Source organism: Erinaceus europaeus, chromosome 6, assembly GCF_950295315.1.
Source record: "Erinaceus europaeus chromosome 6, mEriEur2.1, whole genome shotgun sequence".
Classification (NCBI taxonomy): Eukaryota; Metazoa; Chordata; class Mammalia; order Eulipotyphla; family Erinaceidae; genus Erinaceus; species Erinaceus europaeus.
In genome coordinates this window covers 20,131,163-20,146,163 of record NC_080167.1, presented here as the reverse complement: position 1 = coordinate 20,146,163, position 15,001 = coordinate 20,131,163, and the positions used below count along the sequence as shown (strand labels likewise).

Below are 15,001 nucleotides of genomic sequence, written 5' to 3'. Positions count from 1 at the left end.
GGCCAAGATGTAAGACAAAACATGGATTTATAAACCTGGATGTAGGAAAAGAATTCTAGTTACAATTCAAAACACAAAGGCAACTTCTTAAAAATGAAAAACAAAATGCTCATGTAAAAAATCTCAAAGTATATTTTGCATGGCCAACAAACATCATACAATCAAAAGGAACGTGAGAAAGTTGGGGCTATTACAAGCTGCTCACTTGAGCTGAACCCAGCCTGAGATAGGTTTTATTTGTTCTGCAGTATGTTAAAAGATCAGTCTAAAAGAGAACCATTTTTAAAACACCGGGGAATATCTGGGTTTCTAGTTTCTCTTTAAACTTGAATGAAACTGTCAAGATCTAAGATTTCTGCCCACTGACAACAGAGGATGCACAGCAGGCCACAATGCTCAGGTAAGATACCTGTTTGACCTTCAAGGGCATTTGAGTTTGGAAGCACTGGTTAGAATTTTCATCCAGGTGAATCCATGCACACAGGGCGCTGGAGACCACCACAGACAAGAAAGAATATCAGACCCTAACTTCTCATCTTTCACTGTCCATTGAAAACATTAATTGCATTACATCTATCAAGGTCTTTGTTATGTAAAGACTGTTCTCTCCAGACAGTCTTCATGGGCATATACTTAGGTTGTTATTAGGGCATCCACTAAGGATTCAGGACACATGCAGGGCACCAGATATTGAAGTGCCTCAATGGCTAATTTTGCAAAGTCCAAGAATCCTATCTCCTCACCCTTATCTTTCAGAACCAACCCAGAAAACCCAAACAGACCCTAATGCACTAAGAGAGAAGACAGGAGTCAGTCTCATTCTCTCTCTCTCTCTCCTCTGCCTTTCCAGCTGGTCCTTCTGTCCACCCTCCTCCCTGCAGCGTGCACAGCCCACCCAGCATATGGGAAGCCATGTGCTTCTCTCTGGAAGTTTCCTGAATCCTTTTCCCTGTAGGCACACTGGCTAGCAGATCAAAGCCGCCTTTGGTGATGCAGCCAAATGGACTAGCATTGTCAAGATGGCTTTTCAAAGAAGTCAAATTTGCCCCTGTTCTCTGCCTGGAGGCCTTGTTTTGAGGTCACCCGGAACAAGGATACTCTTACTCCACTCTCTTCAGATCTGTCTGCCCTTCCACTTAAACCCACTCCTTTTAAGGAGTAGACAGAAGCAGTCTCAAAAGTCCCTGACAAGGTAGGACATTCCAGAAAGGGTTCTGTCTCTGTGTCCTCAGAGAAGCCATTTATTATTTCAGCAACTTGAATATTTTGTCAAAACCAACAGACTAATTGCCACATCTGATGCTTTGATTTTGGTGTATTCATCAGTCTCCAAAAAAACCTCTGAAAGCTTGAAATGTGGAGATTCAGAGTCTCATTTGTTTGGAAAAGGTAGTGGCCAAGGACTGTCTAAGAGCAGAGCAATGATTCTAGGCCTCTCTGTGCATTCCATAGCAGGAAGACTTTTTTGAAAGCTTTCTCCTCATCTTCCCTCTCTGCACACAAGTCTTCCCTCTTCCGGTGTTTCTTGTCTTTCTAATTAAAACAAAGTTTAACAAGTGAACCTTTGCTTTGATATCAATGCAGGATATTTTTCTCTAAAATAAAGCTGGATTTTGTTGCTTGCTGCTGTGGTACATTCTCTCAGGATTCTTACATAAACCAGCTGCTCTTTATCTTTCACATGGAGCTAAAGGTACCTTGCTTGTTTTTTCTTGCCAAATCTACTTGTGATTCCCCACCCCCTACCCCATACATGAAAAACTGAACTTAAGCCAAAAAGAGACAGAAGTTGTGATGAGGGCATGGGTAGGGTCTGGTATAGTGGTTAATGAAATAAAATTTGACCATAGAAATATATAGCTTGATCTACTCAACAGTTCTGTGATTTGGGGCATTCTCATACCAAGAAGGTGTGTAAGAACCTCAGTTTTCATGGATGGTTGTCTGGATGGATAGGTGGGTGGGTCAATGGGAAAGTGGATGAATGGTTGGATGGATGGATGGATGGATGGATGGATATGTAGGTCTATATATGCATAGATAGGGACCAGATATATGCAAGGAAGGATAAATGTTTTAATAATTTTTTTGTAAATTAATAAATTAATGGAAATACACATAAGTAGATAGGTAGGCAGGTAAGTAGATATGTGGGGTATATGAGTTATAAGAGCAAATAGACACTGGCCCAAATTCTCCTCCAGTATCTATTCCTTTTAATGCTACTTTGCTGGCCTCCATTCAAAAGGAAGTCTGTTGTTCTACTCTCTGAATCTAGACTGACCAGTGAGATCTGCTGAGGTCATTCTCCATCAGTCAGTCCACAGTCTACCTAAAACTCCCAGACAAGCCAGAAAACACAAATAAGATTATCTAAGTTCATGCAAGAATGAATGGTGGCCAGGGAGTGGCGCACTCAGGGAACTGCACCTGTCACCATGTTCAGGGGTCCAAGTTTGAGTCCCATGCTCCCCACCTGCAGGAGGGATGCTTTAAGAGCAGTGGAGTAGGTCTGCAGGTGTCTGTCCTTTCCCCCACCTCTCCTCTATTTCCCCTTCCCTCTCAAACTCTCTCTGCCCTGACAAATAAAATGCAAATAAATATATAAATAAATAAATAAAAAGGAAAAAAAATGGTTGCACTGAGCAATGGAATCTTAGTGACTGCATGGAATCCCAGCAAGAATCATGGTTAAAAAAAATTAAAAAATTACTAATGGACTAAGTCTCTAATTTGGGATAGTTAGTTCTAAAGTACTCCTGATGAAATAGACAATGGCCATCAGAGGCTGGTAAGATAGTCTAGGTATGCTGTCCTATACATTATTATTGCTAGTATTATTATATATAATAATTATTATTATTGCCTCCAGCATTATTGCTACTTCTTAAAAACTGTCCTACAAAGTGTTAAGATTGTCCTTTTTAAAAATATTTATTTATTTCTTCCCTTTTGTTGCCCTTGTTGATTTATTGTTGTAGTTATTGTTGTTATTGATGTCAATGTTGTTGGATAGGGCAGAGAGAAATGGAGAGGAGAGGGGAAGACAGAGAGGGGGAGAGAAAGACACCTGCAGACCTGCTTCACCGCTTGTGAAGTGACTCTCCTGCCGGTGGACAGCTGGGGGCTGGAACCAGGATCCTTCTGCCAGTCCTTGTGCTTTGCACTACCTGCACTTAACCCGCTGTGCTACTGCCCAACTCCCCAGTGTTGGTATGCTTCTAAATCCTGCTTATAAGACCTTCTGTTTTGATCATCACATTAGGTTCACTTGTATTACCTACGATGTATTCTATTTATATAGCCACTGTTAACTAAGCAACCCCCTGCCTCCAGGACATTGGTTTTATCCTCACTGGTTAGCACTTTTCCCTTCTCCCCGCCCCCTATCCTACATACTTCCTTGTTCTTGACTCTTCCACCTCAGGAGAGATGTAGGACAGAATTGTGTTGTGATTAGAAGAGATTAGATTGTTGAACTGCATCTCCTCATCAATAAAGAGATACTGCTTCCCAGCTCAGCCTTGAGTCCCTGGTTGTCTCTCTTTCCCGCCCATGAAACCAGCCCAGCACCCCAGATTGTCCTTTTTTACAGGTGAAGAAACTGAGCAACAGAGGCAATTTACAGATCTTCTGGTTATAAGTGATGCAGCTAAAATTCAGATGCTTGGTGCCAGGACCTTTTGCCCACTGAACAATAGGCTCTACTCCCATCTATTGCAGCCTTGGTTTAGATGCTGTCTAGAGAACTTCGCAAGTGTATGATTCATCTTTCAAATTGGGCAATATACCAACATGTATTTGCTTCTAGCTTTCAATTATTACTTAAGTATATTTTGTGCATTCTTATCACTATGGCCTTACATTTACCTACTTAATTTCCATTCAGTTCTCAGTTCCAACCTTTCTTTTTCCTGGAAGTCTTAGTTGTCCATACTAGGTGAGTAGCTTTCTCTTACATGATAAAACACATGCAGTTTTCTTTGATATCCATTGGCACAGCTATAATTCCATATGGATCTGTGTGTATATTGGGCTAATTATCGTTATCACTGAACAGACTGGGAAACTGATATGGGTAGGACTAATATTTTATTCACCATGGCGCCTCTGTCATGCCTGGCACAACATGTCACAATAATCACTCACTGTCAGTCAACACATCGAGGGATACATGTTGTTTATTGATGGAAAGTGATTCAGAGGTAAAGTAAACAAGATGGTGGAAGAGTCACAAGATAGCAAAGTGAGGCGGTTCATTAGGGAGAGTAGAGACGTGATCACCAGTCTGGAGGCTGTAATTCCTACATGTGGTCACAGAGTTGGAGTCAATGCCCATAAAAATCCGGAATCAACCACAAAAACATGGCTATTCTCTGCAGCCATCAATAATCAAATGTTATGGGCAAATTTCCTCTTGATTTGGGGATTATTTTTGTCTTCCTAGTATCTACTTTTGAGAATTTTCTACTGCCTAGAAGTTAACTAAACTAAACTAAATAATTGCTGCAGCAGACAGCACAATTTCTAGCCCCCAATGAATGATCTATCAGGAGTCACCAGTGGGTTAGCTGAGAATTAAGAATTACCAAGAACCAAGACAATCTTCAGTAGGTGGATGAATAAATAAACTGTGGTTCATTCAGCCAAGGGCCTACTGTTTTGCACCAAAGAGAAATGATGTATTGGATCATGAAAAGTTATGGAAGAGATTTAAATGCATATGACCAAGTGAAAGAAGCTAATATAAAAAGACTACAGATTGGGTGAGTCCAACTACCTAATATTCTCGAAAAAGCAAAGTCAGAGAAAGAGAGTGAAGAGATCAAAAGTTACATGAAGCATATGACAAGAGAGATGAATAGGTAGAGTGGGCAGAGTGAGTGTGTGTGTGTGTGTGTGTGTGTGTGTGTGTGTGTGTGTGTGTGTGAGAGAGAGAGAGAGAGAGAGAGAGAGAGAGAGAGGGAGAGACCGAGACCAGAGCACTGCTCAGCTCTGGCAAATGAAGTGTTGAGGGTCAAACCTGGGAGAGTAGTTGAGGTTTGCAAGTCCTATGCTCAACTACTGAGCTGTCTCCTTGACACAGCACAGAGGATTTCTATTGTTCTGATTATACTGGGTTGTTGGAAAAGTCATGATGTATTTTTTGCTTTCTAACATTTTTTAAAATGATCTTTATTTACTGGATAGAGACAGCCAGAAATTGAGAGGGACAGGGAAAATAGAGAGGGAGAGAGACAGAGAGACACCTGCAGCCTTGTTGAACCATTCACAAAGCTTTCCCCCTGCAAGTAGGGATCAGGGCTTGAACCTGGGTCCTTGCACATATCCAGGTACACCACCACCCACCCCTACCCCTTGATGTATTTTTTCTATGCAAAAATATATCATGACTTTTCCAACAACCCAATACAAGGCTGGTTACCAATCACCACACACTTGCCTAAACCCATACAATGTACAACCCTATGATTCACCATAATGTCCACAATGGACTCTAGGTGATGTTGATGTATCAATGTGGCTGCATCGGTTGCGACAAATGAACCATCTGGTGGGAGACACTGATACTGGGGGTGGGGGAGAGACAGTGTATGTGCGACTCAGAGGTCTACAGGAGATCTCTGTACTTTAATTTCCATTATTCCATACCTTCCCTTCTAAAAATGTTTTATTGAGTTCACACAAATGTACAAATCTACACACATACCACTTCCAACATGGAAGATAGCACTTTTATGATGTCAGGCAAATACTCATGCAATATGAATCAATGAGTCCGTTATAATAATTTCATTAGCAGAAATCAACGAGGTCATTAACTATAGTAGATTAATTAACAAGTTTGTTCAGATAAGTTTACTATGAAGGAATATACAGGATCCTGTAACTGTAATTGTTGCTCTGAGCCTGAGGTTGCTATAGCTTTGTCTCATGGAGAAATGACCAATCACAATGGACTGGGAAGATAGCATAATGGTTATGCCAAAAGACTTTCATGCCAGAGTCATCAAAGGTCCCAAGTTCAATCACCAACACAACCATAAGTCATTTTGAATAGTAACTAGTGGGAGTTGAGCAGTAGTGTAGCAGGTTAAGCGCATGTAGCGCGTAGCACAATGGCAGGCGTAAGGATCCCAGTTCGAGCCACCAGCTCCCACCTGCAGGAGAGTTGCTTCACAGGTGGTGAAGCAGGTCTGCAGATGTCTATCTTTCTCTCCCCCTCTCTGTCTTCCCCTCCTCTCTCCATTTCTCTCTGTCCTATCTAACAATGATGACATCAGTAACAACAACAATAATAACTACAACAACAATGAAAAAAAAAAGGGCAACGAAAGGGCAAATATATATATATATAAAGAAAAGTAACTAGTTCGGGGGCCAGGTGGTGGCTCACCCGGTTAAACATACACATTACAACTTGTAAGGATGTGGGTTCAAGCCCCTGGTCCCCATTTGCAGGGGGAATAGCCTCATTAGTGCTACAGTAGTGCTGCAGGTATCTCTCTGTCTCTTTCCCTCTCTGTCTCCCCTCCTCTCTCAATTTCTCTCTGTCCCTATCCAATAATAAATAAATAAACATTGAACATTAAGAAACAAACAAACAAAAATAAACTACGTAAAAAAAACTTTAAAAAAAAGTGACTCATTAGGGTGGGGGAGGTAGCATAATGGTTATACAAAAAACACTTTGGTGCCTGAGACTCCAAAGTCCCAAATTCAATTTCCTTCACCACCTGAAGCCAGAGGTTAGCAGTGCTCTGGAATAAATAAATAAATAAATAATTTTTTAAAGGACACAATCAAGTATAAGGAGTCAGACTGTGATACCAAGGTGAAACTTTCTCAATGAAAGCAGGAAAAAGGCAAACCAAATTGGGAAAGGAATCACCTACTCACTCAGGAGAAGTACTTGCACACCACATTGGTAATCTCTTTTGCACCACAAGCTAGCAGGTGGCCACTTCTGAGTTTGGGACTCCCTCCCAGCACTGTGACACCCATGTCTATTGTGCAAACTCAGCTCACATCTTGGGAGCCCTGATTAAGGAAGCCAACATGGTTGCCCACTTTTGTAGTACTTCTGTCAGGACAGGACCTGCTAAGGGCATGGACCCCAGGCCACACTGCTGTGACCTAGTCAGCACTGACACACGTCCACCCCCTCATTCTTTTTTTTTTAAATTTTTTATTTAAGAAAGGATTAATGAACAAAAACATAAGGTAGGAGGGGTACAACTCCACACAATTCCCACCACCCAATCTCCATAACCCACCCCCTCCAATGATAGCTTTTCCATTCTCTAGCCCTCTGGGAGCATGGACCCAGGGTCATTGAGGGTTGCAGAAGGTAGAAGGTCTGGCTTCTGTAATTGCTTCCCCGCTGAACATGGGCGTTGACTGGTCGGTCCATACTCCCAGTCTGCCTCTCTCTTTCCCTAGTAAGGTGTGTCTCTGGGGAAGCAGAGCTCCAGGACACATTGGTCACCCCCTCATTCTGACCCATCAGTTCACACCAGCCTCTCCTAAGAAGATAGGATTGTTGAGTAACTTTCATTGATCTGAAGCATGGCCCCTGCACATGTCTGGCTCTGATTTCCTGGGGCCAGGGGAGGAGGCAGTGCAGTCTGTTGACAGCGCTGCCTTTGTCCCTGACTCCCAGCTGACAGCGAGCTGTTCCTTCTCTGTCTCCTTCCTGTTGATCCATTTCCTTATCTGAGCTCTCCTGTCAGTGCAGGGGATATTGTGTCCTCCATTGGTGGTTCATCAGAGAACCCTGCTGCTAAGTCGCTGCCGGAAATTGAGTTTTTGAGATTCTGAGATAATGGACACCGGGGTATGTCCGTGTCATTTCACACCCAGACAAACACTTGGGGAAGGATGTTTTTCGGAGCATCCCACCTCCGCTGTGATGCTCTCTTGCTCTTTCTTTAGCTTGGGTGGAATCTTCAGAGCTGATGGTGGCTGAGATGTGATGGGAAGGGTGGAGAGGATGGGTGGGCGTGTGCCCATGTTCCATGAGGGGTCAGTATGAGTGAAGGAGTGCTAAGAGTCATCAGCAGGCCAGGATCAGGAAGGCCTCGAGGAAGTTGACCTGGGACAGTCTTTTCTCCAAACCCTGGCAGTGACAGATGCCCACAGCGACTTGTGAAAGTGTCAGGTCCCATTTTTTCTTCAACTGAATAAAATGAAACTGAGTCCCACCCCCTGCCTCTAGGATAATCCAAATACACAGGGGGTCCATTTCACAAATAACACCTCAGTCCATGGCTTTCAATACAAGGGGACATTGTCCCTCACCTCCCCCCCCCCACACACACACCTGGTGATGTCTAGAAAGTTTTCTTTATTTTAAAATTTTTTATTATCTTTGTTTATTGAATAGAGACAGCCAGAAATCAAGAAGGAATGGGGGGGGATAGAGAAGGAGAGAGAGAGAGACACTTGCAGCCCTGCTTCACCACTCGTGAAGCTTTCCTCCTGCAGGTGGGGACTGGGGGCTTGAACCTGAGTCCTTGCACATTATAAGATGTGTACTCAGCCAGGTGTGCCACCACCCGTGTGCCCCCCCCCCCACCTTTTTTCTTTTACCAGAGCACTGTTCAGCTCTGGTTTATGGTGGTATGAGAGACTGAACCTGGGACTTTGGAACGTCAGGCATTAGAGTCTGTATGCATAATCAGCATGCTATCTACCCCCCCCCAGTAAGATTTCTTATTAAATATTTAATTTAATTTCTTTTAATGAAAGAGATACACAGTGAAGAGAGAGAGAGAGAGGGTAAGAAATAAACTAGAGCACTAGGACTGAATCGGGGGTGGAGGGGAGAGTTCAGAATCTCAGGCATGAAAGTCTGTTTACATATCCATTATGCTGGAGAGAATTTTGATTCTCAAGACATGGAGGGGTGCTACCAGGGTCTTTAGGATGAGGTCAACCATGTTGCCAGGGTCTGGCTATGAACAGATAGGCCAGTACAAAGCATATTCAATCCAAAACAAGCCCCAGGAGATCTGGAGGCAGAAGAAATGTGTCAGAACTACTGGGTGCTCTCCTGAAATCAGGCTCAAATCCCCAAGGGGAATCCTACCCTCCACAGACTAGAGAAGGGTTTATGGTCGTGTTCTGCAGAGTCTTCAACTTACTCAAGTTGAATCCTCACTTCTCCAAGAATCCTCAGAATCCTCACTTCTCCAAGGAGAGTTAGATGAAAACCAGGCCCCACAAAGCCCTCAATGGCCAGCACACACCCAAACAAATGGGACAAGTCACTGATACTCTTCTTTGACCAGTGTCAGTATTACCTTGGTTTTCGATCACATTAGTAAAACTCTAATAAAAAAGTGTGAGGGGCTGCAGAAATGTGAAGCATAGGTATTATATACGCGAAATTGAAAAAAAAAATACATACATACATATATATATATATATATGTATACATATGTGTGTATACATACATATGTGGTTAACCCATATTTATGACCTTGGGAGAACTATGCTGGTTATTGTTGGAGGAGGCTGGGGGCATAAATCTTTGGTGGTAAGAATAGTATAGAATTATACCTCTACTATTTTGGACTCTTGTAAAAGACTATTAAATTACTAATAAAAATTAAAAATGAGTGTTATCTATTATGTCTACAAAATGAGTGAAGAGGGAGTCGGGCGTAGCTCAGTGGGTTAAGCGCAGGGGAGTCGCTTCACAGGTGGTGAAGCAGGTCCGCAGGTGTCTGTCTTTCTCTCCCCCTTTCTGTCTTCCCCTGCTCTCTCTATTTCTCTCTGTCCTATCCAACAACGATTACAGCAATAACAACAACAACGATAAACAACAAGGGCAAAAAAAGGGAAAATAAATAAATAAATAAATAAATAAATGTAAAAAAATTTTTTTAAAAAATGAGTGAAGAGAACAACAAAAATAAAAATAAATAAAACAAACAAACAAAGACCATTTGTTCCAGGTGAGTGGGACAACTGAATGGGCTAGGGAGACAGCATAATGGTGCTGTGAAAGACTCTCATGACTTAGGCTTCAAGGTCCCAGGCTCAATCCCTTGCACCAACATAAGCCAGAGCTGACCAGGGCTCTAGTCTCTCTAGTCTGCCTGTCTATCTTTCTTTCTCATTAACATAACATAAAATTAAAAAATAAACAAAGACCAATGGGGGGGGGGGAGCCAGGTGATGCCACACATGGTTAAGTGCACACATTACAGTGCAAAGGAACTACATTCAAGTGCCTGGTCCCCACCTGCAGGGGGAAAGCTTCAGGAGAGGTGAAGCAGGGTTGCAGTTGTCTGTTTCTTTTCCTATCTCTTCCTCCCCTCAATTTCTCTGTTTCAATCCAATAGTAAATAAAAGCTCTTCAAAGAAAGACAGAAAGAAAAAAAGAAAGGAAGAAAGAAAGAGAAGAAAGAAAGAAAGGAAGGAAGTGAAGAAAGAAAGAAAGAAAGAAAGAAAGAAAGAAAGAAAGAAAGGAAAAGAAACCTAAAAAAAAAAAAAGGCCATTCTGAACATCAGGGAGGTGGGCTCCTTCATACCTCATGTGGCAGACATCTGGGCTCACCCTGTGACATCACACACCTGCAGAGCCAAACCTGCCAGCCCCATAGCTCCCAGGGCCCATAGGGAGCCCAGATGGGGGTTTTCCTCCCAGGTTCCCTCCGCAGACTTGAAACAAGAGCCACCTGCGTGTTTGAAGGGCTTTTTCTCTCCCTGTTGGTGATTTATTAACGCTTGCCAGACACAGAATGTCTCTCTCTGCTAAATATGGCTCACTGTTTCTTCTTTCCTGAAACAAAAGGCACCTTGATAAATGGGTTATTTGATTCCAATGCCTCTTCTAAGCAAACCTCTGGGTATCCTTTGCTGAAATTACATAGTGCCAGTGTGCAATTTCCTCCCAGCTAAATCGACTTTAAAGAGCAAGTACTTCTAGAAGTCCTGCTGAGCCCCTAGGGGAAGATGCCTCCCCCTCCTTTATTTCCTCTGGGAGAACTGACTAATCCCTTTTAGGGACCACTCAGTCAGGGCCACCTGGAGCAAAGGCAGAATGCCTTTCCGAGGCCAATTCTGGGAAACACTCAGTTTTCAACTTGACCTGTTGGAGAAAGGTCTGAGGGAGGGGCCCAGAGGGAAATATTGACCAGACCAAGTTATACACCGAAAATGCAGTAACTGACATGGCCGTTGACAGAAAGCCCTCAAGGTGGCCATGTGACTGATCCTCCACAGGGTCCTTGCAAGGTGGCTCAGCCCCATCTATCAGGGAGTGATTCCTTGACTCAAGTTTAGGTTCCCTTACCAGAAGTTGAAGGGATGGTGTGTTAGGGTCCTATTGCTCTTATAACAATTAGTGACCTCAAATAACACACACACACACACACACACACACACACACAGACACACACACACATAATCTTTGCACACTTTTTCTGTTGAACATTGAAAAAATACTCTTAATTAATATTTATTTATTTGTTTGTTTATATGACAAATCCAGAGTACTTTTCAGCTCTGGCAAATGGTGTTGCTGAGAATCTAGCCTGGGGCCTCAAGTATGTATGTCCTGTGTTCCACAAAGGAGCGATTTGCTGTCCCTACACATCCTTAAAAAAAGATTTCTTGGGAGTCAGGCAGTGGCTCAGCAGGTTAAGTGCATGTGGTGCAAAGTGCAAGGACTGGCGGAAGGATCCCGGTATGAGCCCCCGGCTCCCCACCTTCAGGGGAGTCACTTCACAAGTGGTGAAGCAGGTCTGCAGGTGTCTTTCTTTCTCTCCCCCTCTCTGTCTTCCCCTCCTCCCTCCATTTCTCTCTGTCCTATCCAACAACAATGCCATCAATAACCACAACAATGTAAAACAACAAGGGCAACAAAAGGGAAAATAAATAAATAAATATTAAAAAATTAAAATATATATTTCTTATGATATATTTATTTTATGAGATGACAGGGAAAATTGAAGAGAGAGTGAGTGAGTGAGTGAGTGAGTGAGTGAGTGAGTGAGTGAGTGAGATAGAGATATTAAAGCACTACTGCAGTGCTCCTGGTGCCAGCAGTCAGACTGGGATCTTCATGTGTGCAAGTCCTGTCCTGTCCCACTGAGTTACCTCTCTGGCTACGCTTGTCTGCTTTGTAGTGGCTACCTGCAGCCTTCGGCTTGTGGTTCCATCCTTCCTCTTAAAGCCACTAGTTGGCACTGTCTTTAACCTTCTCCTCCTACCCCACCCTTTATATGGACTCCTGTGATGGCATTAGTCCCAGCTAATGATCTCGCACAGTTTCCCCCAGCTCAAAATCCTTCACTTCATTACATGTGTAAAATCCCCTTTGATGTGTCAAGGTGATATATTTGTTGGTTTTGGCAACTGAGGGAAAAAGCTGGGGGATGACTGTTCCACCAAGCACAGACGGCATAGAGGTACCTGTGGAGATGCTTTTAGTGATCAGAATGACTAGGAGATGGGGAGTCCAGATCATAAAGGTGAAAAACATGGTATCATTGTAGAAGCCAAGACCTTACCACAAACTCACAACATATAATAGAGAGGTCAATGTCTAACTAATATATGTGCATTGCCCTGTATTTTTTTTTTTGTATTTTTGTATTTTTCCTCCAGGGTTATTGCTGGGGCTTGGTGACAGCACTATGAATTCACTGCTCCTGGCGGCCATTTATTTTCCATTTTATTTGACAGGACAGAGAGAAACTGAAAGGGGAGGGGAAAGAGAGAGGGAGAGAGAGGAAGACAGACACCTTCAGACCTGCTTCACCACTTGGTAAGTGTCCCTGCCTGCAGGTGGGGAGCCGAGGGCTCAAACTGGGATCCTTGCGTATTAGTATTATGGTGCTTTTACTGGGTGTGCCACTGACCAGCCCCTGCACTGCCCTGTATTATAACTATTTGTGATGAAGCCTGTTTTCTGATTTAATGAAATTTGACTTTTTTTTTTTTTAAGTATTTATCCTTTTGGAAAAATTACATGAACAATGTCCGATCTGCTTCTGAGGTTGAGGCTATTCAAACCCAGCTTTTATCGGTCTGGGTCTGCGAATGATTGATAAGAGGAGTACAACCCCACACAGTTCCCACCACCAGAACTCCATATCCCTTCCCCTCTCCTGATAGCTTTCCTGTTCTTTATCGCTCTGGGAGTATGGACCAAGAGACATTATGGGGTGCAGAAGGTAGAAGGTCTGGCTTCTGTAATTGCTTCCCTGATGAACATGGGCATTGGCAGGTCGATCCATACTCCTTGCCGTGACAGTGATTCTAACTACAGCAGGAAGTACCTATCTCATTGGCTCTCAAACACTATATGTTAGCCTGTTACTCTGCTAGGGGTGGCTTTGCCTGTCTTCTTCCTCTCAGTCAGAGAACTAGACTGATTTGCATGTGATTATGCATTTAGGTAGGCTACAAGCTTACAGACTGAATTTTTTTCATATATAAAGATGTGGATTGAGAATCACTGGTTGATTCCAGGGTTCAGCAGATTTTTTTTTCTCAAAGGGCCACAGAGGAACCCGAAGATGGTTTACCCAGTAGGGTGCATGTTTCCCATGGTCTGGGTTTGAGCCCAGGAACCATTTAGGAGTGAACAACACTGAAGGAAGCTCTGGTGCTGTGGTTTCTCCTTTTCTCTTTCTCTCTCTCTCTCCTCTCTCTTTCTCTCTCACTCTTATTTTTTAACCAGAGGACTGCTCAGCTCTGGTTTATGGTAGTGCAAGGGACTGAACCTAGGACTTTGAAATCTCAGGCATGAGAGTCTCTTTGCATAACCATTATGCTATTACCTTCCCTTTTACTCTCTCTCTCTCCTCTCCGTGTGTGTGTGTGTGTGTGTGTGTGTGTGTGTGTGTGTGTGTGTATGGCATATAATTATAGATATGTGAACATATAAATAAATGCGTACATATAGGAACGAACAGAGAATAGAAACAGATAAGCAGTGAAATTGTCTACGCATGAGGTTTCAGCACCATCTCTCTCTCTCACACACACACACTCTCTCTTATTTTTTTTTAAATAAGAAAAGGGCCATAGAGGGGTCCAGTTGGTGGTGCAGTTGGTTGAGTGCACATGTTACAATGCCCAAGGACCCAAGGACCTAGATACAAGCCTCCAGTTCCCACCTGCAGAAAGAAAGCTTCACGAGTGGTGAAGTAGTGCTGCAGGTGTCTCTCTGTCTCTCTTTGTCTCTATCACTCCCTTCCTCTTGATGTATGGCTGTCTCTGTCCAGTAAATAAAGATAATTTTAAAAATGTAGAAAAAGGAAAGAAAAGAACCGTAGAGTAACTTTGGTTTTGCAGGCTAAGAGACAAGAATCAATATCACATATATACTTTATAACCATTTCAATTCACCATTTCACTTTTTACATTTGCCCTCACTTAGCAAGCAGGCCACACAAACTTAAGTGGCCGATTAGATTTGGCTTGTGGTCTACAGTTGGCTTGAACTATCATTACTAAGTCTGAGGTTAACCTAAAGCAAATAGAATCATTCAAAGCCTGTTACCAGTAAGTGGTTCAGCTGTGCACAGTCATTCTGAAAGCCTGGTGACTTAACCACCCATGAGCCATTTGACAATGTCTGGGGACATTTTTGATGACCTGTGTTAGGCTTAGTGTTGTCACTGTTTCAATCTATTGGGTACAAGTCATGGACACTGCTTGACATTTCCCCATATAAAACAACCCCACAACACATAGCTCCACATCTCTTTTTTTTTTTTTTGGCCTTCAGGGTTATTGCCGGGGCTCAGTGCCTGCACCACAAATCCACTGCTCCTGGAGACCATTTTTTCCCCTTTTGTTGCCATTGTTGTAGTTATTATTGTTACTGTTATTGATGCTATCATTGTTGGATAGGACAGAGAGAAATCGAGAGAGGAGGGGAGACAGAGAGGGGGAGAGAAAGATAGACACCTGCAGACCTGCTTCACCACCTGTGAACTGACTCCCCTGCAGGTGGGGAGCCGGGGGCTTGAACCGG

General features: G+C 43.1%; 1 protein-coding gene across 1 annotated transcript in view; it reads right to left on the bottom strand.

Annotated features, from left to right (window-relative positions):
- Nucleotides 1–15,001, bottom strand: part of TMEM132C (transmembrane protein 132C) — a 388,356-nt gene that overhangs the window by 261,312 nt on the left and 112,043 nt on the right. The window lies entirely within an intron of this gene.